This window comes from Cupressus sempervirens, chromosome 10 (assembly GCF_028749045.1).
Source record: "Cupressus sempervirens isolate cs-2001-9-10 chromosome 10, ASM2874904v1, whole genome shotgun sequence".
Taxonomy (NCBI): Eukaryota; Viridiplantae; Streptophyta; class Pinopsida; order Cupressales; family Cupressaceae; genus Cupressus; species Cupressus sempervirens.
Window position 1 is genome coordinate 810,666,951 of NC_143127.1, and position 24,503 is coordinate 810,691,453.

The 24,503-nt window shown below is 33.4% G+C and overlaps 1 pseudogene; it reads left to right on the forward strand.

Moving 5' to 3' along the window:
• The window catches only part of LOC149536405 (SNF1-related protein kinase regulatory subunit gamma-1 pseudogene), a 178,852-nt pseudogene that overhangs the window by 104,003 nt on the left and 50,346 nt on the right, over positions 1-24,503 (forward strand).

The following is a 24,503-nucleotide window of genomic DNA, read 5'->3' on the forward strand; positions in this document are numbered from 1 at the left end:
GTCCTAATGCTCTTGCATTACATACACTCTCCCAACAATGTAAGCCAAGGATGTAACCATGCATGTATTGGCATAGTGTCCTTGTGAGGATCCCAAGTATCTACTACTACTACTAATTTGGGAATCACTATATGATCCAAAATGTTATGAAGTACTGAAGCCAATAGTTGTTGGAAATATAAGGTAGATAAGGTTACTGAGAGGGGAGGGGTAGATCATGAACCAATAAAACTTTTAACTTAATTCACCAAATAATTCTTCTCATAATATTATAATCTAATTACATGCATGAAAGACTGAAAGCATTAAAACATTCATAACACTTTGACACAAGATAAGTTGACCCAAAAACCTTCCAAATAGAAAGTAAAAATAGGGTGGGGATGATACCCACAAGATCTACTATTGTAGTATAAAGTTGGCCTGTTAAGGCTTATAATTGATCACTTGTGATGATCTTTCCTATTAGGAGTAATAAGGATTGCTAGGTCTACCTTTTGAAAAGATTTAGAAAACATATAATGAAATATCACTCGGTAAAGATATTTATCAAAGACTTTTAAGTCTACTTTATTAAAGGATTTAATTGATACACATGTTAGGATGAACCAGTGGCTGATCTCTAATCTACACCTCTAATTTTCTATTTGCAATTCCTTGTAATTTAATGATCACCTTGTTCTGATAGATAAATATTTTTCAACCCTTATACTTCTTGTATCCTTCTCAATTCACACTTTTGGCTCATCACATATTCTTCATTGATATTATACCTCTTGGATATGATACAATGCTTTACATATATCAATCCAAATCAAAACTCTTTAGAGTCAGCTACAATATAAGTTTTCATCAAAGTCCACAAAGTCAGCCTAAGTGCTATCACTTGGGTTTAGAAGACAAACTCAGTGATGTTTTGATACTCGAAAACTACTATCAATACTTAGCATCATTATGCACTTGGTAGACATAGAGGCTCGATTCATGCTAATCACTTCCAAGTAGCTTAAGCTTGGTCAATACTATGTGACTTAGTGAACACTATGAAACTTGGTATAAATTGAATAACTTAGATGATACTCCATGGCTCGGTCAATACTAGATTCACATTACTAACACTATGACCTCAGTAGACACTGAAGACCATGGCTAACACTGTGCAACTCGGTTAACATTGTGGAGCTTAGTAGCAACTAAAGTTTCCATCACTTGCACTAAACAACTTAGTAGATACTGCTACACTAGACATGATCTATATATAGAATTTGAAGATTAGTAGCAATTTTGGAGCTTGGTAGCAACATAACTAATTGACTAAGTGTGAGTCACTAATAAATAGACTTGACCTTAATGTCAAAAATCTCCCCCTTTGGCATTAGTGACAAAAATACTTATCATTCCGAAATTGAATACTCAAGATTTTAAGTTCAAAACTTTCTTTTATCACTATTCGGTGTCTACAACTCGGTAACATACTCAAATTTTGAGATTTTTGATAATTGCTTTTGTAAAAGATGTTTTCTGTTTATCTATACATGTATTTGTATGATACTATACTACTCCCCAATACATATACCTCATCTATACACATATATCTAGAGTATTGCTCCTCATACATATTTACATATACTTCTCTTCATATATACATTCATCTCATATTATACTTCTCCCCCTTTTTCACATAAATGCCAAAGGTGTATACTATATGTTTATACCAAAATATGACAAGCATTCAAAATCTACCTTCGAAATTATTGCCATTGTCTTGTCCCAATTCTCTTGTAACACCTTACTTGCATGTATTGCAATTTGAACTTTTGTTAATAACTCCATCATATGATCAACTACGGAGAATTTATTTTCATGGATGAGTGTCTTGGCATGTGCAATGTGTGTTTGTAATGCATCCATGTTTAGAAGAATCATGCCTTGGATTTCTTCAAGTGCGGCCCTAATCTTGGCATCTTCCCTTAATAATTCTACTTGTAAATTTGTTAGGAATCTGATCTTTGAATAGTGAGAAAAGCTATAGCCTAGGTCAAGTGACAACTGGTGTGCACTTGCATTTAAGTCTTCATATATCTTTGACAATTTTTCTTTGATTCCTTGAGTGAAGATAGATGTATCACACAACTTACCAAATAATGAAGTGACATTATTTATAGATGTTTCCAATGAAACAAGAATAGTAGGTAATTCCACTTGGTTTATTGACATTCTTTGTGCCACTTGTTCCAATACATTATTTTCAAACTTTCTTTTTGCTCTTTATAGAAACTGATCCTATCCATTTAGATCTTCATTGAATTTCTAGACAACTTCTACTAACTGGATGAAAATAGGTTGTGATTATCAACCTCAATACCTATTGCATTCATGAATATGTCCTTTATATCTTCAAGCACTTAGGTTTCCTTCCTCTTTTCTTCTCTAAGAATTTTTTGGTTATCTCTATTCTATAGTAATTCACCTAGGGTGTTCATCTTATCAGGGGTGAGGGTAAATATATCCCAATTTGGAATAACTATATCCTCATCTAAATCTATTTCTTCTTCTTCACCCTTTGCTTTAAGAGGAGTTGTAACAATTTGTTTTCTTTTATTTAAAACTTCAATACTTGGTTGAGACTTGGTCTTAGCTGTCATTGTATTGGCTAATGACACATATGGAAATGAAATAATTGTAGAAACTAAGGGGCTAGCAATAGACGTAGAAATGACACTAATAGTTGAAATACCTTCTTGCTGCATGGTCAAATCTAATGATAGAGGTACTTACTACTCAGTAGATGAAGTGATGGTAACTTTAGTCAATGTAGTACACAGTTGAACAAGTACAAAGATTGGTTGGGTTCTTGGTATAGTAGTGTTTACCACAACCAACTTGACAGAAGCTTTCTCAGAGCTTGATGGCATTAGAGATTTTCTCAAAGAGTGAGGAAATGAGGTTGTTACTACAGCTGCAATATTTTTTGGATACATTTCCTCAATATTTTGAATCTCAGGGAAGCTTCCTTTAGTATCTTCTTATTCTTCCTCCTTATCATCTAGATTTGCATCACCTATTTCTACACCATCTTCATCATTATTTCCAACATCTTCCTTGTCATCTTCATCATTTTTTTCATCAACATGAGCAACAAAGTCACTTGGTTGATGAGGTTGGTAAATGATTTTCCCATGTGGTAGTGATAGATTGTAGTAGAGATTCTATTTCTTTCATCAACACAAGACATGTGTTAAACTTAGGTGTAAGTTTCTTTTCATTTATCTTCAATGCTTCCTTCACCTTTTTGCTTCTAAGACTTGGCATAAGTTGTCTTAGAGTCTACTCATAGATGTATGTAAATGTATTCTTTGCATTATCCCACTGTGGCTTGATTACTTGAAGAAGTGCATTAGGAACTTGTTGACAACTGTCATCTGGTGAGTATTTCCATTTTCCCAGTTTGGACAATAGGATATCTTCACTTTGGTTCTTTTCTTGAGGGTTTCTAGTTTTATGTTTTAAATATTTGAAGCTATTCATAGTAGAACCTCCTTCCATTTTCTTCAACCTTTCTTGAAGTGTATGAGATATCTTCTTAAAGACAATTTAGTCATCCTCTTCTTCTTCTCGTAACTTCAACTTCTTTCTTGCTTTGATGCCCTCCTTGTGAATACAATAGTGGATGACTTAGTAGTTCTAGGTATGATAATCTTACCTTTCTTCCCTAGAGGGTCTTCTTCCTTAGATTTGGTTTTTTTTTTTGCTTCATCCTCTGCTTTGTCATCTTCTACATCATCACCTTTTTCCTCTATCAGCAAGAGAGTAGAACTTGTTTGTCTTAGTTTTTCTATCCTCTTTCTTCCTTTGTTAACTGCTTAATAAAGCTTAATTTCAAGTTCTATCCTTGCCTTGTCTTTTTCATAAGTTCCAAAATAAGACACCTTAAGCTCCATAGGCTCATTCTCCAGAGCCTCAATGATATCTTTGGTATCATCAATGTTAACCTCATACTCTAGAGGCTTAACATACGCCATTCTTGGTATGACTGCCTGAATGTACACTATCATAGTCCACCATGAAATAGTTATCATCCTTGTAGTATTTTGCATGTTTCTTTTGTATCCTATATCTATTATTAATCTTTTCCTTGAATGTTTCAAAATAGTTATCCATTATACTGTCAAAATTTTCACCCATTTCTGCTATATACTCATTGATTTAATATAGAATAGGTATATCTTTTCTCCATACTTTTGTACCTTTAGAAGGGAAGAATTTTTGCACAAAGAAAAATAGACAAGTCAAGAGTGACCAAAAATGACATGGATTGTTCTTGGAACCTCTGATGCTTTCCATGTTCTTATTGAATTGATTCAATAACAACTTAGCAAGGTCGAATGTCATATTATTTTTCACCACTTTGAGAGCCAAATCTAATACCTCACATGACACATTGTTAAGATGACTGGAGCTATAGATCTTGTGTGAAGTCACATGAATTCAAAAATTTAGTTCCATGTCTATGATTCCACTTATCTTCATTCCTCTGCCATCCCACTCTACATGAGTTTGCTTCACCAGTTCAACCCGACCTAGGTTTTTGTTGCTTTTTCTTTGTTGAATGATGGAAGGGCAGTGATTCTGTGAATCATCTTCCTTGTGATCAGGATGGGTTTTTCCAACTATGTTTTCCCATTGTGAACTCAGCTCAAGATAAATCTTATCCACTTTGATTGAAAGTTCATTGGCATATGTGAAATATATGTCAAGCACTTTTCTTCCAAATGTTGATGTTCAGGTTTTAGAACACCATTCATACTTAACTCATTCAATGCTTTGTTGATTTCATGAGTGCCTAGCTTTTGAATAGAACAATTGCAATATGAACATATATCATGCATAAGCAATACCTTGGATGGAATTTGTGATTGGGCACCATCTAGGTCGAGTGTTTCAATAATTGTTGGACTGATTTTGAATGTCGAAAGCTTGCATTCCACTCTATGAATCAAATTTTTTGACTTTTCTTTTCTTTTCTTCTAGAATACACCATGCTCAATAGGGTCTTGTAGGGTTTCTTTAATCTCAAAAATATCTTTAACAAAAAACACATAGATCACTTGGAAGGAATGAAATCACTCTTCACAAATAGCTCTATAAAATTCATGATGGAAAAATGATTTGAATTCCTTCCTTTTAACAAATTTCCACTTTTCAGTTGCCATTAATGCTTGGTACATTTACTTGCTCAGTGATAGGCTATCTTCCACTCAATTTTAATTCTCGACAAACATTCATAGCTTGGTAGTCTCATCATTACTCGGTAGATTCTTCAATGGTTCTGTGTCCACACACAATACTTTAGTGCATCCTGACCTTGCTCGATAAGGTTTTGCAACTTGACCTTGCTTAGTAAGGTCTTGAATTTTTGCAACCACTTGGTGATCCCTATGCACCTTGAATGATAATATGGATCTTTTCTTCTTGCTAGCTAGAACTGGTGAGAAATGTCTTCTTTATAATCTCCGTTCTAGTTATTCTAATAGGATTTCAAGTTGAAATGCTTGAGTCACCCAATTCTTGAGTGACATTTACCTCATGACTTGGGCTTGCATTCTTAGGAGACTTTGGTATCCACTGCTGCTACATTTTATTTCTAATGTTGTAATCTTTGACTTTCTTTTCTCTTTATTTCTTCCAATATTCATATAGTTCTAGGAAGGTGTCCAAGTTCCATACAAATGAAACATCTTCTAGTGGTTTCTCTTTTCCTCATGTGATGTTTCACACATTTTGCACCAATGTGCCCAAACTCTTTATAGTAGTGGCATCTACATGATGTGTTGTAGTCCCATCCAAATATAGCTTTCACAATTTGTTCTATTGAATTCAATTTCTTAGTTATTCATTCTAAGGATTTGTGTCCTTTTTATTGCAACTATAGCATTTTCCTTCAAACTTAGATTTCTCCTTGCATTCACTTGCTCTATTTCCATGATTATTGTAATTGTAGCATTTTCCATTGAATTTAGGTTTTCCATTGCTCTAAATTTTTTTTGATGTATGACCTATGTTACCACAATGATTACAAGTAGTCCTATTGTTCTTTTGAGATCCTTGCTTAGATGATTCTCCTTCTTCTGTATAACCTAATACTACTTTTCCTTTGTGTCTATATTAATTTTTCTCATTCAACTAATTCATGCTTTCTTGAGATTTCATCATCCTCTCATTGGTTTGCTTCTCAATGTTGAGATTATTCTATAGTCTTTCATTCTCTGGTCTTTGATTCATGAGTTCTTCAATTGCACTAGTGAGATGATCAATACAATCTTTTTGCTGAAGGGAAAGTTGATTGATTTCATTATTCTTTTCTTCTATCTTTTCTATGGCTTTGTCTTTTTGTTCCATGACTTTGAATAATATGATTGATTGGATTTCTTCTTGTCTTTTCAGCTTTCTTACTTCTTCTTGGAGAGTAAGATTCTTCTCAAGTAGTTCTTTGATTACTTCATCAACTTTATCTTAATTTCTTTTTGGACATATGTCTTCAATTCTTTCTTTAATGTAGAGATTGTTATTAGTTTGTTCTACTAGTTCCTTCTATCTTTTCATTGATTGAAAGGGATGCTTCTTTTCTTTTCTGAGATTTCCAATGGCCAATTCCAAATCCAACTTGTCATTCTCAATAGCCTTTTCTAGCTTGTATACCTCCATTGCCTCAGATCTTTTCTCAAGCTGTTAAACTTCTTCTTTGAGAAACAAAAGGTTTGATACTAATTTTTGGAAATATAATGTAGACAAGGTTACTGAGAGGGGGGTAAATCAAGAACCAATAATTTTTTAAAATTTATTTCACCAAATAATCCTTCACATAATATTGTGATCTAATTGCATGCATGAAAGAATGAAAGCAATAAAACATTTGAATAACAATTTTACACAAGATATGGTGACCTAGAAACCTTCCAAATAGAAAGTAAAACTAGGGTGGGGATGATACCCACAATCTTTAGTACTATAGTATAAAGTTGTCTTGTTAAGGCTTACAATTGATCACTTCTAGTGATCTACCCTATTACGAGCAATAAGGATTGCTAGGTCCACCTTGTGAAAAGATTTACAAAACATACAATTAAGTATGCACTCGATAAAGAGATTTATCAAACACTATTAAGTCTACCATGTTAAAGGATTTAACTAATACACCTATTTGGATGAACCAGTAGTTGATCTTTGATCTGCAACTTTGATTTACTAGTGGAGATTCTTTTTAATGTAACGCTCACCTTGCTATGATAGATAAATTTTTGTTATCGCTTATACTACTTCTATCCTTCTCAATTCACACTTCTACTCAGCATATATTCTTTATTGATATTACACCTATTGGATATGATATAATGCATTATATATATATATATATATCAATCAAAATCACAACTCTTTGGAGTCAGCTACAATATATGTTTCAATAAAAATCCACAAAGTTGGCCCAACTGTTGTCACTTCTGTTCAAAAGACAAACTCAGTGATGTTCTGATACTTGACAATATTATCAATACTCGACATTGTCATGCACTTGGTAGATGTAGAGGCTCAATTCATACTAATCACTTCCAAGTAGCTTGACCTCAGTCAACACTGTGTGACTCGATGAACACTATGAAACTTGGTATAAATTGAATCACTTGGATGATACTCCATGGCTTAGTCAACACTAGATTCACATCACTAACACTATGAGATTGGTAGACATTGAAAAACATGGTTAGCACTGTGCAAATTGGTTAACATTGTGGAGCTTGATATACACTAAAGTTTTCATCACTTGCATTAAACAACTCAGTAGATACTACTATGCTCAACATGAACTATATATAGACTCTGAAGCTTTGTAGCAACTATGGAACTCAGTATCAACATAATTAATTGACTAAGTGTGAGTCACTAATAAACAACCTTGACCTTAATGTCAACAATCTCTACCTTTGGCATTAGTGACAAAAACACTTATCATTCCAAAACTAAATACTCAAGATTTTAAGTTCAAAAAATTCTTTTATCACCATTCGGTGTCTACAACTTGGTAACATTATCTATTTTTGAGATTTTTAAAAATTTCTTTTGTAACAGATGTTATCTATTTATCTCTACATGTATCTTTATAATACTATACTACTCCCCCACACATATACTTCATCTATACACATATATCTAGATTATTATTTCCCCATACATATTTTACATATACTTCTCTTCATATATACATTCAGCTCATATTATACTTCCCCCCCTTTTTGACATAAATGCCAAAGGTGTATACTATATATTTATACCAAAATGTGACAAAAATTCAGAATGTACATTCAAAATTATTGCCATTGTCTTGTCGAAATTCTCATGTAACACCTTGCTTGCATGCAATGCAATTTGAACTTCTACTAATAACTCCATCGTATGATCAGCTATGGAGAAGTTATTGTCATGGATGAGTGTCTTGGCATGTACAATGTGTGTCTGCAATGCATCCATGTTTGGAAGAATCATGCCTTGGATTTCTTCAAGTGTGGTCCTGATCCTAGCTTCTTCCCTTAATAATTCTGCTTGTAAATTTGTCAGGAATTTGATCTTTGAGTGTAAATTGTCATGAATTTGATCTTTGAATAGTGAGAAGAGCTATAGCTTGGGTCAAGTGACAACTAGTGTGCACTTTCCTTCAATTCTTCATCTATCTTTGGAAATTTTTCTTTGATTCCTTGAGTGAAGATGGATGTATCACACAACTTACCAAATAATTAAGTGACATTATTTATATATGTTTCCAATGAAAGAAGAATATTAGACAATTCTACTTGGTTTATTGCAATTTTCTTTGCCACTTGTTCCAAAACCTTTTTTTCAAGCTTTGTTTCTACTCTTTGTAGCAACTTATCCCATCCATTTAGATCTTCATTGAATTTGTGGACTTGCTAACTAGATCAAAATAGGTTGTGTATTATCAACCTCAATACTTAGTGCATTCACAAATATGTCCTTTTTATCTTCAAGCACTCGGGTTTCCTTCCTCTTTTCTTCTCTAAGCATTTGCTGCTTAGCTCTCTTCTATAGTAATTCACCTAGGGTGTTCATCTTATCCCAATTTGGAATAACTATATCCTCTTCTAAATCTATTTCTTCTTCTTCATCCTTTTCTTTAAGAGTAACTTGGTAATGATTTGTTTTCTTTTATCTAAACTTCAGTACTCGGTTGAGACTTGGTCTCAATTGTTATTGTACTAGCTATTAACACATATGGAATTGAAACAATTTTAGAAACTGAGGGGCTAGCAACAAAAGTAGAAATGACACTAATAGTCAAAATACCTTGTTGTTGAATGGTCAAATCTAATGATGGAGGTACTTTCTACTTGGTAGATGAAGTGCTAATGACTTTAGTCAATGTAGTACACAGCTAAATAGGTGCAAAGATTGGTTGGGTGCTTGGCATATTAGTTGTTACAACAACCAACTTGGTAGAAGATTTCTCAAAGCTTGATAGAAATAAAACTTTTCTCAGAGAATGTGGAAATGTGGCCATTACTGTATTAGTAATCTTTTCTATATTAGTTTCCTCAATACTCTAAATCTCAAGGAGACTTCCTTCAGTAGCTTCCTGTTCTTCCTTCTTATCATCCAAATTTACATCATCTGTTTCTACATCATCTTCATCATTATTGTTAGTATCTTCCTTGTCATCTTTGTCATCTTTTTCATGAACATGAAAACAAAGTTAGTTGGTTGATGTAGTTGGTAGATGTTTTTCCATGTGGCAATGGCGGATTTTACCACAAATTTTATGTCTTTCATCAACACAAGACATGTGTTAAACTTAGGCGTAAGTTTCTTTTCATTTTTCTTCAATGCTTCCTTTACATTTTTGTTGCTATGACTTGGCATAAGATGTCATAGAGTCTTCTCATAGATATCCATAAATGTCTTCTTTTCATTATCCCATTGTGTCTTTATTGCTTGAAGAAGTGCATTAGGAACTTTTTGAGAGATCTCATCTAGTGAATATTTCAATTTTTCTAGTTTGGACAATAGGACATCTTCCATTTTTTTTTTTTTCTTGAGGGTTCTTAGTTTCATATTTTATTGATTTGAAGATGTTCATACTAGAACCTTCTTCCATCTTCTTCAACCTTTCTTGAAGTGTATGAGTTGTCTTCTTAAAGACAATTTGGTCATCATCTTCTTCTTTTCCTAACTCCAACTTCTTTATGGAATTTGATGCCCTCCTTGTGAATACAATAGTGAATGACTTAGTAGTTCTATTTATGATAACCTTACCTTTCTTCCTTAGATTTGGTTTCTTTTGCTTCATCCTCTACTTTGTCATCTTCTGCACCATCACCTTTTTCCTCTATTAGTAGGAGAGTAGAACTTGTTTGTCTCAATTTTTCTATCCTCTTTCTTCCTTTGTTAACTGCTTGAGGAAGCTTAATTTCAAGTTCTATACTCACCTTGGCTCCTTCATAAGTTCCAAAATAAGGTTCCTTAGGATCCATAGGCTCATTCAATAGAGCCTCATGATATATTTGGTATCATCAATGTTAACCTCATAATCTAGAGGCTTAACATATGCCACTGTGGGTCTCACTCACTGAATGCACACTCTATCATAGTCCACCATGAAATAGACATCATCCTCTTAGTCTTCTACAACTTTTTTTGGTATCCTATATCTATTATTCATCTTTTCCTTGAATGTTTCAAAATAGTTATCCATTAAACTGTCAAAATTTTCACCCATCTTTGCTATATACTCATTGATTTGATATAGAGTAGGTACATCTTTTCTCCATACTACTATACCTTTAAAAGGAAATAATTTTTTCACAAAGAATAATTGACAAGTCAAGAGTGAACCAAAATTACATGGATTTCTCTTGGAACCTTTGATGCTTTCCATGTTCTTATTGAACTAATTCAATAAAAATTCAACAAGGTCGAATGTCATATTATTTTTCACCACTTTGAGAGCCAAATCTACTACCTCACATGACACACTATTGAGATGACTAGAGTTGTAGCTCTTGTGGGAAATCACAGAAATTCAAAACTTTAGTTCCATTTTCTATGATTTCACTTATCTTCATTCCTCTACCATCCCACTCGGCAAGAGGTGGCTTCACCAGTTCAATCTGACCTATGGTTTTGGTTGCTTTTTATTTGTTCAACATTGGAAGGCTAGTGATTCTATGAATCATCTTCTTTGTGATCAAAATGGGTTGGCCCAACCATATCTTCCCATTGTCAATTCAACTTAGGAAAAATCTTATCCACTTTGACTAAACATTCTTGACATATGTGAAATATGAGTCAAGCCCTTTTCTTCCAAATGTCGATGCTCGGGTTTTAGAATGCCATGCACACTTAACTCATTCAATGTTTCTTTCATCTCATGAGTGCCTTGATCTTGAATAGAATAGTGATAATATGAATGTATATAATGCATGAGCAATACCTTGGGAATAATATGCAATTGTGCACCAGTTTGGTTGGGCATTTTGAAAATTTCTAGATTGATTTTGAATGTTGGAAGCTTGCATTCCACTTTGTGAATCAACATTTTTGAACCTTTCTTGGCTTTCCTGCTAGAAGATGCCATGATTGGTAGGGTCTTGCAAGGCTTCTTTAAACTAAAAAATTTATTCAACAAAAAACACATAGATTTCTTGGAAGCACTAAAATCACTTGTTGCAAATAGCTCTATAAAATTCATAGTGGAAAAATGAGTTCAATTCCTTCCTTTTAACAATTTTCCACTTTTTAGTTGCCATTAATGCTTTGTTTTTTAACTCACTCGTTGACATGTTGTCTTCCACTTAGTTTTAATGCTTGAAAAGCATTCATGGCTCAATAGTCTCATCATTACTCAGTAGAGTTTTCAATGACTTGGTGTCCACACACAATACTTTAGTGCATCAGTAGGGTCTTACAACCCAACCTAGCTTGGTAAGGTCTTGAATTTCCGCAACCACTCAATGATCCCTGTGCATCTTGAATTAATGATATAGATATTTTCTTCTTGCTAGCTAGAATTCATGATAGATGTCTTCCTCATAATCTCAGTTCCAATTATTCCCATAGGATTTCAAGTTGAAATTCTTGAATCACCCAACTCTTGAGTGCCATTTACCTCATGACTTGGGCTTGCATTCTCAAGAGACTTTGGTATTGACTACTACTTAATTTTATTTCTAATATTGTAAGCTTTGACTTTCTTTTCATCTTACATTCTTCTAGTGTTCCTACAATTCTTAGCAAGGTGTCCAAGGTCTATACAAATGAAACATCTTCTAGTGGTGTCTCTTTTACTTATGTGATGTTTCACACAATTTTCTCCAATGTGCCCATATTTTCCACAGTAGTGGCATCTGTACCATGTGTTGTAGTCCCATCCAAATATAGCTTTCATAATCTACTTTGTTGGATTCAATTTCTTATTTTTACATTCTGAGGATTTGTGTCCTTGTTTATTGCAACTATAGCATTTTCCTTCAAACTTAGATTTCTCCTTGAATTCACTTGCTCTATGTCCATGCTTATTACAATTGTAGCATTTTCTATTAAATTTAGGTTTTCCATTGCTCCAAATTTTTTTTTATGTATGACCTATCTTACCAAAATGATTGCAAGTAGGCCTTTTTTTCTTTTGAGCTACCTACTTAGATGATTGCCTTTCTTTTGTATAACCTAATCCTACTCTACCTTTGTGGCTATATTGATTTTTCTCATTCAAACAATTCATGATTTCTTGAGATTTCATCATCCTCTCATTAGTTTTCTTTTCAATGTTGAGATCTTTCTGTAGTCTTTCATTCTCTGATCTTAGATTCATGAGCTCTTCATTTGCACTAGTAAGCTAATCAATAAAATCTTCTTGTTAAAGGGATAATTGATTGATTTAATTGTTCTTTTCTTATATCTTTTATATGGCCTTTTCTTTTTGTTCCATGACTTCGCATAGTTTGAATGATTTGATTTCTTATTCCCTTTTCATCTTTCTTACTTCTTCTTGGAGAGTCAGATTCTTCTCAAGTATTTCTTTGATTGCTTCATCAAATTCATCTAAATTTCTTTTTGGACATAAGTCTTCAATTCTTTCTTCAATGTAGAGATTGTCATTAGTTTGTTCTACTAGTTCCTTCCTTCTTTGTAGGGATTGAGAGAGATGCTCATTTTCTTTTCTAAGATTTCCAATAGCCAATTCCAAATAAAACTTTTCATTTTCAATAGCATTTTCTAGCTTGTATATGTCCATTGTCTTTGATCTTTTCTCAAGCTATTAAACTTCCTTTCTAAGAACTAAAAGCTCTGATACCAATTGTTTGAAATATAAGGTATAAAAGGTTACTTAGAGGGGAGGGGTGAATCAAGAACCGATAATTTTTTAAATTTAATTCACCAAATAATCCTTCACATAAATTCTAATCTAAGTGCATGCATGAAAGAATGAAAGTAGTAAAAAGCTCATAACACTTTTACACAAGATATGGTGACCCAAAAACCTTCCAAATAGAAAGTAAAACTAGGGTGGGGATGATACCTACAAGCTTTAGTATTGTAGTATAAAGTTGTCCTATTAAGGCTTACAATTGATCACTTCTAGTGACATGCCCTATTAGGAGTAATAAAGACTGCTAGGTCCACCTTGTGAAAGTATTTATAAGTTATACATTGAAGTATGCACTCAATAAAGAGATTTATCAAAGATTGTTAAGTCTACCTTATTAAAAGATTTAATTGATACACTTGTTAGGATGAACCATTGGTTGATCTCTGATTTGTAACTCTAATTTACTAGTTGAGATTCCTTGTAATGCAATGATTACCTTGCTATGATAGATAAATCTTTGTTGTCCCTTATACTACTTGTAGCCTTCTCAATTTGCACTTCTACTCATCATATATTCTTTATTAATACTACACTTCTTGGATATGATGCAATGCATTAAATATATATCAATCCAAATTACAATTCTTTGGAGTTGGCTATAATATAAGTTTCCATTAAAATCCACAAAGTCGGCCTAGTTGGTGTCACTCAGGTTCAAAAGAAAAACTCAATAATGTTCTAATACTCAACAACTATTGTCAATATTCAGCATCGTCATGCACTCGGTAGATGTAGAGGCTCAGTTCATACTAATCACTTCCAAGTAGCTTGAACTTGGTCAACACTGTGTGACTCAATGAACACTATGAAATTTGGTATAAACTGAATTACTTGGTTGATACTCCATGGCTCAGTCAACACTAGATTCACATCACTAACATTGCAAGATCATTAGACACTAAAGAACATTGTTAACATTGTACAACTTGGTTAACACTGTGGAGCAAGATAGCAACTAAAGTTTCCATCACTTGCATTGAAAAAATTGATAGATACTACTATGCTTAGCATGAACTATATATAGACTCTAAAGCTTGATAGCAATTGTAGAGCTTAGTTGCAACACAACTAATTGACTAAGTGTGAGTCACTAATAAAAAAACTTGAGCTTAATGTCAATAGTAGTAACTTCTCCCATGTCTCTAGAAAAGATATCATAGGTTTAGGGTCCCTTGGCTCCCAAGAATTTGTAGTAGCTATTCTCACTACAAGAAGAATAACATAATCGAAGAGTTGAGTGTAAGGAGTTGAAGAAGAAAGTTATACTTCTATGTAAATGCCATAATCATGAGGTTCATTTCCTTGTAGAAGCCTCTAACACAATGAAATTACCTCTAAACCATGCAAAGGATGTTGAAGTAGTTCCCATCCTTGAACACTCTTATAAGAAATGACAAAGAAAATATGGATGCAATACATGATAAATTGCACAACTTGTAGTCCTCCCAATATTTGGACTATAAATTCTCAAAGAAACTTGCAAGTGATTTCAATTCCATAGTACCTACTACAAAACTTTCTAGATTCTATCTAATTCTCCTATTATATTCTCTATGTTGTCTAGCTATTGTTTCTACTATGTAGTCTCTTTCTAAAGTTGCTCCTTCTCCTTCTGGTATATTGCCACAAACTCTCTCTCCTACCTTAAATTTTGACCAAACTTATGAATATCAACCTCTAGCATATCTAAAATTAACTTTATAGTATGTTGTAATTCTAGCATACGTGTTTGATCCTCAATAGCTTTTATTTCAGCATTCAAGTTTTCAAGATTGGTCAACACCCTCACTTGTGGACCTCTCATGTCAAGCACTTTTTGTACTGTTTTAGCACCATGTTCTTGCTTCTATTTAAATTCCATAATCATAAGGCTCATTCCCTTTTAGAAGCTTCTGCCACAATGACATTACCTCTAAACCATGCAAAGGATGTTGAAGTGGTTCCCAACTTTGAAACACTCTTATAAGCACTGGAAAAGAAAATGTAGATGTAATATATATATATATATATATATATATATATATATATATATATATATATATATATATATATATATATATATATATATATATATATATATATATATATATATATATATATATATATATATATATATATATATATAAAACTATTATTTATGTATATGTATGTATGTATGTACATGTATATGTATATATATGTGTATATACACATACACACACATGTGTGTGTGTGTCTATTTATGTATGTATGTATGTATATATATACAGAGAAATCTTGGCACAATAGAGAAATTGATTCAGCTGCATACATATTCCAGAATCCAAATTAAAAAAAATTAAACTCACTCAACCCACGCTAAGTGACTTACCTCAAGATCTGCACAAAAATAATGTAGATGGGTAGAGTTCACAAGAAATTTTACAAAAACATATCATAGAAGATAGTTTTGGAAAGAAACAAGCCATCACACAATTAAATTGGTGTAGTTGTTAATTAGTTGGGTTGATTAGGAATTCCTATAGAACTGTCATCAAATTAGGTACAATAAAATGAACAATCAACTATTCCTAGCTAGCAGGATCAAATATAGTTTTGCAAGGTGATAAAATTGCATATGCAGATGTATGTATCTATGTATGTATGTATACATGTATGTATATATGTATGCATGTGTATATTTATGTATGTATGCATAAATTTACATATGTATTTATATATATATATGTATGTATGTATGTATGTATGTATGTATGTGTATATGTATGCATACATATATGTATGTATGTATATATGCATGTGTGTATGCATGTATGTATATGTATATTAGGTACAATAAAATGAACAATCCTTATTTGTTTTGATCAATTGTGGAGAGCTATACATGAAAGAGGGTGGAGAGCTCTGAATGTTGGTGGAGATTAGTGGACATCTAAGATTTCATTACCATGCCCTTGTGATCTTTGTATTGTATGTATGTATGTATATATATACATATATATATATATATATATTCATATGTGTATATATACATACATACACATACATATGTGTGTGTCTATGTATGCATGTATGTATATAAACAAAGAGATCTTTGTATACACACACATACATACATAGACACACATGTAGTATGTATATGTATGAATATATACACATACATATACATAAAGAGAAACTTCTCTAATCACTTGTTGGGGGAAATATAAGGAGATGCATGTTTAGAAGGAAAAGAAAAGAACATTTACATAGGTACCTCTTCTCCCGTTGAAGAAAATCATAGAGAAAGGGCATGGAGATCACAAGGGCGTGACATGATGATGAAATCATAGAGCAAGGGCACAAAGATCACAAGAGCATGACAATACAATGTAGAGATCACAAGGGCACGACAATTAAATACAATGATCAGAAGGGCATAACAACAAATTCCTAGATCTCCATTGATCTCCACCAAGGGCACGTCAGTAGAATGTAGAGATCCTAGGGAATGTAAATGAAATGCAGCAATCACAAGGGCATGACAATGAAATATCCACCAATGTTCAAAGCTCAAAGCTTTCCACCAACATTTAGAGCTCTCCACCCTTGTTTAGAGCTCTCCACCCTGTTTTGTGTGCAACTCTCCACAATCACTCAAAATAAATGGGGAATGATTCATGTCATGTTTTCTTTTTCTTTTTGTTTATACTCATGTAGGTGTCGCAATTGTGATGCAAATGTCGGTATTATGACAACTTCCAGGACAACTACAAAAATAAAATAAAATCACAAATTACCCTACCATTGTAATTTTACCCCAAATGTTGTAGTGGGAACTTGGTGTTTTTAAGATTTTCATTTTGAAGATGGAAAAACTTGTGGTTGAGGTTCCTACTATTCAAAGAAAATTGGGTAAAAGTACAAAGCTATGTCACCTTTTAGGCTAACTTATTGGAATGACTAAATTTTAATATTTCTATCTAAAAATCAATTTTGTTCAAACATATGATCTAGATAAATTCATTCTAGCTAAGTTATATATGGTTTCACACATTTCCAATTGGAAATATCCACTAAATGTATGTTTTATACTAGTTTGTATCCAATTACTAAAAAAAAAATTATTTTAGAAAAATGAGGTTTCAATAAATCTTACTATTTTTTATGATTTTTTAAAATAACTTATAAACACCATTTTATAGATCTTAAAATCAAGAATATTCACATATAGATTTTATAGTGTTTTAATTAGATATAGTATATTGTAATTCAAAAATTCTACAAGCACATATTTTAACATTAAAAAAGATGTCAATTTTGAGAAAGAAAAAAATATATTAAATCACATCAAAAAAACTAAAAATTAAATTACATTCTAGAGGAGTGAGTCCTCTTCTAGAATGTATAATTTTTTTTTTGGTTAGAATAAATTTATTCTGAAAAATGATGTGGGAGATGAAAACTATCAATTTTAGGTGAGTTGAAATTTGAATCATTATAAAGGAGAAAATATAGGTCTAAAGTCAATTTTTATTTTTGATTGTTCTAGCTATATATGTTATCTATAACATAGTCTAAGATCAAAGGGAAATGAGTTTTTTTTCCATATAGTTTTATGGTGGGAACTAGACCCCTTATTTTCAATGTTTTTAAGCAACTAAAAGTTTTGGGTTTAACTAAAAGCTTGCAAATGGGGTTGCAAGCTTTGGGTTTAACTATGAAGGAAACTCCACAATTAAGCGTGCTCAGGCTGGAGTAGTACTGGGATGGGTGACCTCCCGGGAAGTCCCGGTGCTTCACCCCTGTGAGCATCACCTAGATCCAATGAGTGCTAAGTGTTCCATTTATTCTCATGAGAGATGGATTCATGTTGAATCACTACTCATGAAACATGGGTCATCGAGTTTGACTCAAAAATCACATAGTTAAATCCTGATATTCACATCACAATTTGACTAGCTGTGGAAATCATCTCCTACTTATCAACTAAAAGTTTACCTATAAAAATTAGGAAAATACATCAATTCTTATTCAAAATAGTTATTAAAAATTATAATCCTAAACTTCTTCTATTTCTACACATTTCATTAGTTTACTTCACTTTCAAATTCTAAATAACAACACTAGTATTATATCATTAAAGTTGAATAGTTATACTTTTGTTAGCCTTTTCCTTTACAAAAGGGTGACACAGGTTTCTACTTTTACCCAATTATATGATCTTGTGATTATGATTAGAGGAAGAAGAAAGAAAATTTCTAATTAAATGAAGGCTTGCAAAAAGTATGATTCATTTGATCCTGGTAGTTGTAGTAGCAAGAGCAGAGATGATATTTATGATAATACGATTGGTTGTAGTAGTAAGTTTGGATAAACTTCTTGGATGATTGATGAAGAGGATTTTTGGATTAAGAATGCACATGAGATTTATGTTTTGAATATCTTCAAATGTTAATAAGTCCTTATGGAACATCTTGTTTTTAAAACCTTGGGCATCTAATTTAGGTGCATCCTTGGGTTATTGAAAATCTTGCATCCTTGGGCTATATTACCTTAAGCCCTACTTATAGTATCCCCTTAGGAGAAGTTATAGGCTTATGGATCACTTTGATCAAGATTCCTCTTCTCCTCTCTTTAGGAACCTTAGTGATCCTATGGTTTCTCATGACCCTAATCCTTCTATGGAGCATGACTCTTCTCATTCATCTCATGATGAGGATGAGGCTTTATAGGATCCTCATAAACAAGTTCATAAGATTGCTCCTGAGATTGATAAAATGCATTATTGACTTCTTCAAGAGAATCACAATATTGATACTATGGCTAATCTTGATGCTCTTAAGAAAGTGATATGTAATGATGGACATGGATCTTTTGCATGGTCTTACTCACCTTGTCTAAACTCATCTTAAGCCTTCAGCTCAAGACACATCCAAAATAGGAATGGCTTCACATATCACTAGTGTTGAACCTACCTTGTCTCTTTCCAAACCTATCTCTAGCATTCCTTCTTATGTTTCTCCTATTGTGACTACTTATATTCAACCATTTAATCCCGATATTGGTTGTCTTACTATTCCATCTCTACTTGTGAGTGTTCTACCTGCTTCATTTTCTATCTCACAACCTTCATAAAATAGTGTTCCTTACACTTATCCTAATCCTCCTATTATGGTTCCTAATGTCCCACGTGTAGGCTACACCTTCTATTCCAGCTAATTTTTACACTCTTTGTAGTGTGTCAAATGTGTCATTGTCACCTATTTCCTCTATTAATTCCATTATCATTAGTATTGCTCAAATTGTTTCTTCCTTGCAACAATAACTTGCTTCCCTTACTCAATCCAAGTTTAATGTGCGTACATGTGATATGAATAGTCTTGTACAAAAACAATGTAGACTAGGAAAATTGGGCAGAGTTCAACATAAATTTTACAAAAACATATCATAGTAGACATTTTCAAGCCATATCCTTGTTAAATTGGTCTTGCTACTAATTAGTTGGGTTGATTACAAATTCTTGTAGAATTGTCATTAGATTAGGTACAATAAAATGAACAATAAGTCATTCCTAGCTAGTAGGATCAAATACAATATTCCAAGGTGATAAAATTGCATATGTAGATGTATGTATGTATGTATGTATATATGTATGTGTATGTATGTATGTATGTATTTATGTATATATATGTATGTATGTACATATACACACATATATACATATGTATATGTTTATATATGTGTATATACACATACCTATATGTGTGTGCCTATGTATGTATGTATATATGTATATATACATATTAGTGGAGAGCTTCGAACAAGGGTGGAGAGCTCTGAACGTTGGTGGAGATTGGTGGAGATCTAGAATTTCATTGTCGTACCCTTGTGATCTCTGCATCTCATTGTCATGCCCTTATGATCTCTGTATATGTATGTATGTATGTACATGTGTATGTATACATACACACACACACACACATATTTGTGTGTGTCTATGTATGTATGTATATAAACATAGAGATCTTGACACAATTGAAAAATAATAAAAGTCATTGAACATGTAGCATGGCCATAGATGCAATGGAAATGCTTATTGGCAAATAGATTCCTCTTTTTCTCTCTCATTTTTCATATGAATATTTCACTTGAACTATTATTTCTTAGGTTGCATTTTGTAATATTGGATTCATTTTATGCAAGAGGCAATGAGGACATTCCTGGATGTACCCATGTTAGATGTATGGGAACACTAAAGAATTGTGATGAATTGCTCATAAGAAATGAAGACAAACTTCCCTTCAGAGTAGCCCAACTTCCAAGGACTTTAAATATCGATCCTTTCTTAAAGATTTTAGATGTTAATGAGGAATTTAGATGTTTGGGGGCGGGGGGAGGGGATGGGGCAAACTGAGCTTCCACTTCATGTGGTTGGCCCTAATTAGTAGATAGTATTAAAATATTCTCGAAACCAAGTGAAGGTCAACATTAACCTATGATTGCATAACAACTAACTATGTGAAACTCTTGGTTTTAGGCAATGCAGAAGGAGGCCATAGTTCAATATGCAATCTCAATCCATATACATACGACATTAGGTGGAGCTGAAAAATGCAAAAGGTTTCTATTTTTGTTAGAGGTCTTTAATTAGGTATTTTAAGTTATATACCATCACAAACATTATAAATTTGAATCTTATATGCAAGGGTAATGTCCTCGGCATGCAAGCAAATCAAGACTTTCTATGTGCTAGCTTGTTGAGGACATTCGCTCGGCCATAGTAGCTAGATTTCTAATGTTCACAATGGTATATTATTTTAAAAACTTAATAGACCTATTAAATAAATTAATCATGTTGTATTTTTTCAGCTCCTCCTATTGTCCATGTATATAGAATGCAAATGTACGTGCATTGTCAATTCAAAGTGGCAGAATCTTATTTTGGATGTCATAGAAAAATGACATGCACCTGAAGATGGGAAAATGATGTCACTTTTGTAGGTCTAAAACCTTTTTTTGTACTTTAAAAATATTGATCATTTCTTAAAGATTTTAGATGTTAGATTTTAGATTTTAGATTTTTGACTGTTGAATGAATGCGACATCTTTGCCTTTTGACCTATCTCAAAATTTTCCCTCTCATTGTCAAACAGGTAGGTGGGCATTTGGCTCAAGAGGAACCCAACTATTTTCATCACTCCCCCTTTGTCCCAAGACAAAAAAACAAGGATCACTCCTAATAAAAATCAACTACATCAAGACTTCTTCTTACACACACATAAGTTGCTATGCCCAATGGCTTAGTGAAAATGCAAAAGAATGAATAAAATGTGCCTAGAGTAGAATCTAGAAAAACAACTAGCATCATTGGAAAGATCTCAAAAAGACCTTCCAATGATATACAGAATTCCCAAATTGGAGATTAGATGCTCAAGATATGTCCCTTGAAGTGCAAAATTGTACCCCTAACTTTAATAGTAGAAAAAGCCATAAAAAAAAGCATCAAAATTTAAAAACACCTATATTATTGTGATGGGCTCGTAACTAGGTTTTCAATGATATCTTGTTTTTGAAAAATTCAATCTATATGCCTAGTATATGAGAAAAAATCTAAAGGTAGGTCTGAATAAGGCTTGAAGAGGTGACAAGATATGTTAATGTAGTGCTGACATGGTGCTAATGTCAGCAAGTGACGAACCCAAATTTGATGGTCAAAGATTCGTCAAGGCAAAAATGCCAAAAAATTGACTCTTATCAAAAAAAAAATTGATCACTAGAAACACTATGCTAGATCAAAGGGTTGGTGCCGAAAAAAATTGGTGGCCAATAAAGCATGTACAAGTGTCAAAAAGAGATTCACTAGCAAATAAGATGCCTATACAAGTCAAACCCATTGATGCTAGGAAAATCATGGTATGAAACCACATGTAGAAGATGGTAATAAAAACCTACCATAAATCAGTTCTCCAATGAAAGAAGACAAAGGGAAATGACTGGCATGTGTGTAAATAAGGTGCAAGAAAAAAAGCTTAGAATCTACCTTCTTAAATCCCAAAAAACACCACAGATGGAAGAGATAGTTGATGTTTGAAAAACATAGTCAATCCACCTTTACAAAGACATATATAGTGGGCCCACTATCACATGTGAATAAAATCATCTACAACTCTCTTATCCATGAAACATCCACCCAAAAAAGTTGGTGAGGTTCAAAAACACCCCTAGAGGAGGAATGACTCATAATTTAACATTTGTAGCCCAAAAACAAATGTCCACCCATCAAAACTCATGTGCATAAAGAGGTAAAAGGAGCACTTGGGGCCTAAGATCAAGATGCATAGGCAATGAATGGGGAGTCAAATGGTGGGAAAACTTATGAGGAGCCTAGGTTAGAGAAATAGGTGCTCCTTACGACCTCCAAACAATTTCAAATGGGGATTGTCAGAGAGAAAGAATGGTGCAGAACCCAAAAACTCATGGACCAAAACACTATGGGTGGGGTCCCAAGATGGGCCTAACTGGACATTAATAAGTTTAGACCATTTCCTGAATGCATAATATGTATGCAGAGGCTAAGTTAGAAGCATTCCGAGTGGATGATTTTGTTGTAGACACTCCAACCCAATGTGTAGTCAACCAATAATTAACCTTCTCCCAAATAATATGACTGTACCATTGAAAGATCCCAACACATGATCATTGAGCAGAGAATTGTACCAAAACATAGGCTCCAACCATTCTGCAAGCATGAGGGCCAATAAAGTGCCAAAGTGAATTAAGATCACCAAAATATCAAGGTGGCCCAACATATGAATGAAGCTCAAATTTTCCAAAGCCACACATGCCAAAAAAAGCATGAGGAAGAACATTGAGGATGGTTGGAAAGAAATCATGCCATGTGGACTCAAACTAAACGTGTGTTCCAAAAAAAAGGTGTCATTAATGATAATGGAAGAGCACCAAATCAAGAAAATGAATTTGGTACAAATTGTCACTTCAAAGGAGAAGAAACTGCCATGAGGTGCTTTTCCAAGCCCTAGAAAAGGGAGAAATTAAAGGAAATAGAATGCTCCAAAAGCTCCCAAGAAATCACACCATAAATGAGGTAGAGGTCACAACCAGAGATATCATATCATTGACTCTAAGGCTAGGTACCCAAAATTCATGTATGTGTAGAAGGCCCAAGATAGGCCCAAGCCATGTGGGAAGCCATCAGAGGCATGAGAGAAACTGTAAAACCAAGGAAGGAAGCACAAGAGGTAGGTAGAGCCAAGCTATAGATGGGCATGACCTCTACAAATTGTAGACCATAGGAGGCCCTCAACCCACAAACTACCAATGAGGTGAGCAGGAAGCACAAACTACCTTTCAAAAGGCTTACAAACCTATCACCAAAAAAAGGGCTCAAGTACATGTGCAGTTACTAAAAATGTGAGACCCTCTCTTTGTAGTCAAACACATGCACCTCCTAAAAAATAAACCCAGATTTTGCTAAAAACAAGCCTTAAAATCCATGCTCACGTTGACCAATTTGGATGGCACAAAACCCATAAACCAATGTAGTGGCTTGTCAAAACCATGGGCAAGCCAAAAATAACCAACGAATCAAAAATTGCATGTCATTTCTTCTAAACCACCAAAAGAGAAGACCGCTTGCCAAAAAAATCTCAAAACAATATGCATGTACCATCCTTAGATCCTTAGAGCAAGCATAGAGAATTAGGTGAGTGTGGGCCCCACAAATATGAAGGCTAACAAAGACCAAAGTATGTACCTCTAGACATGCACTTCCAAACACTCTACATGTATTTTTGCAAAAACAAATTGAACAAAAATAAAAATATATTGCTACCTCAGGATGTGTGCCAAGGTCAAAATGGCCAGGGTGCAAAATATTTTTGCCTCAAATTCCAACTGTGTCCAAACTAGACATATTTTATATGGAAATGGGGGTTTTCAAGCACTCTAAGCTCAACGGTGATGTTCATTTTAGCTCAAGGTTCTTTGGAAAATAGGGCACCCTTAGATCCATTACAAAACCCTTTGAAAGCCACAAATCTAAAAATTGATGTCAAATCTTTCAAGAATAGAATAGGGGCATGAAGATTTG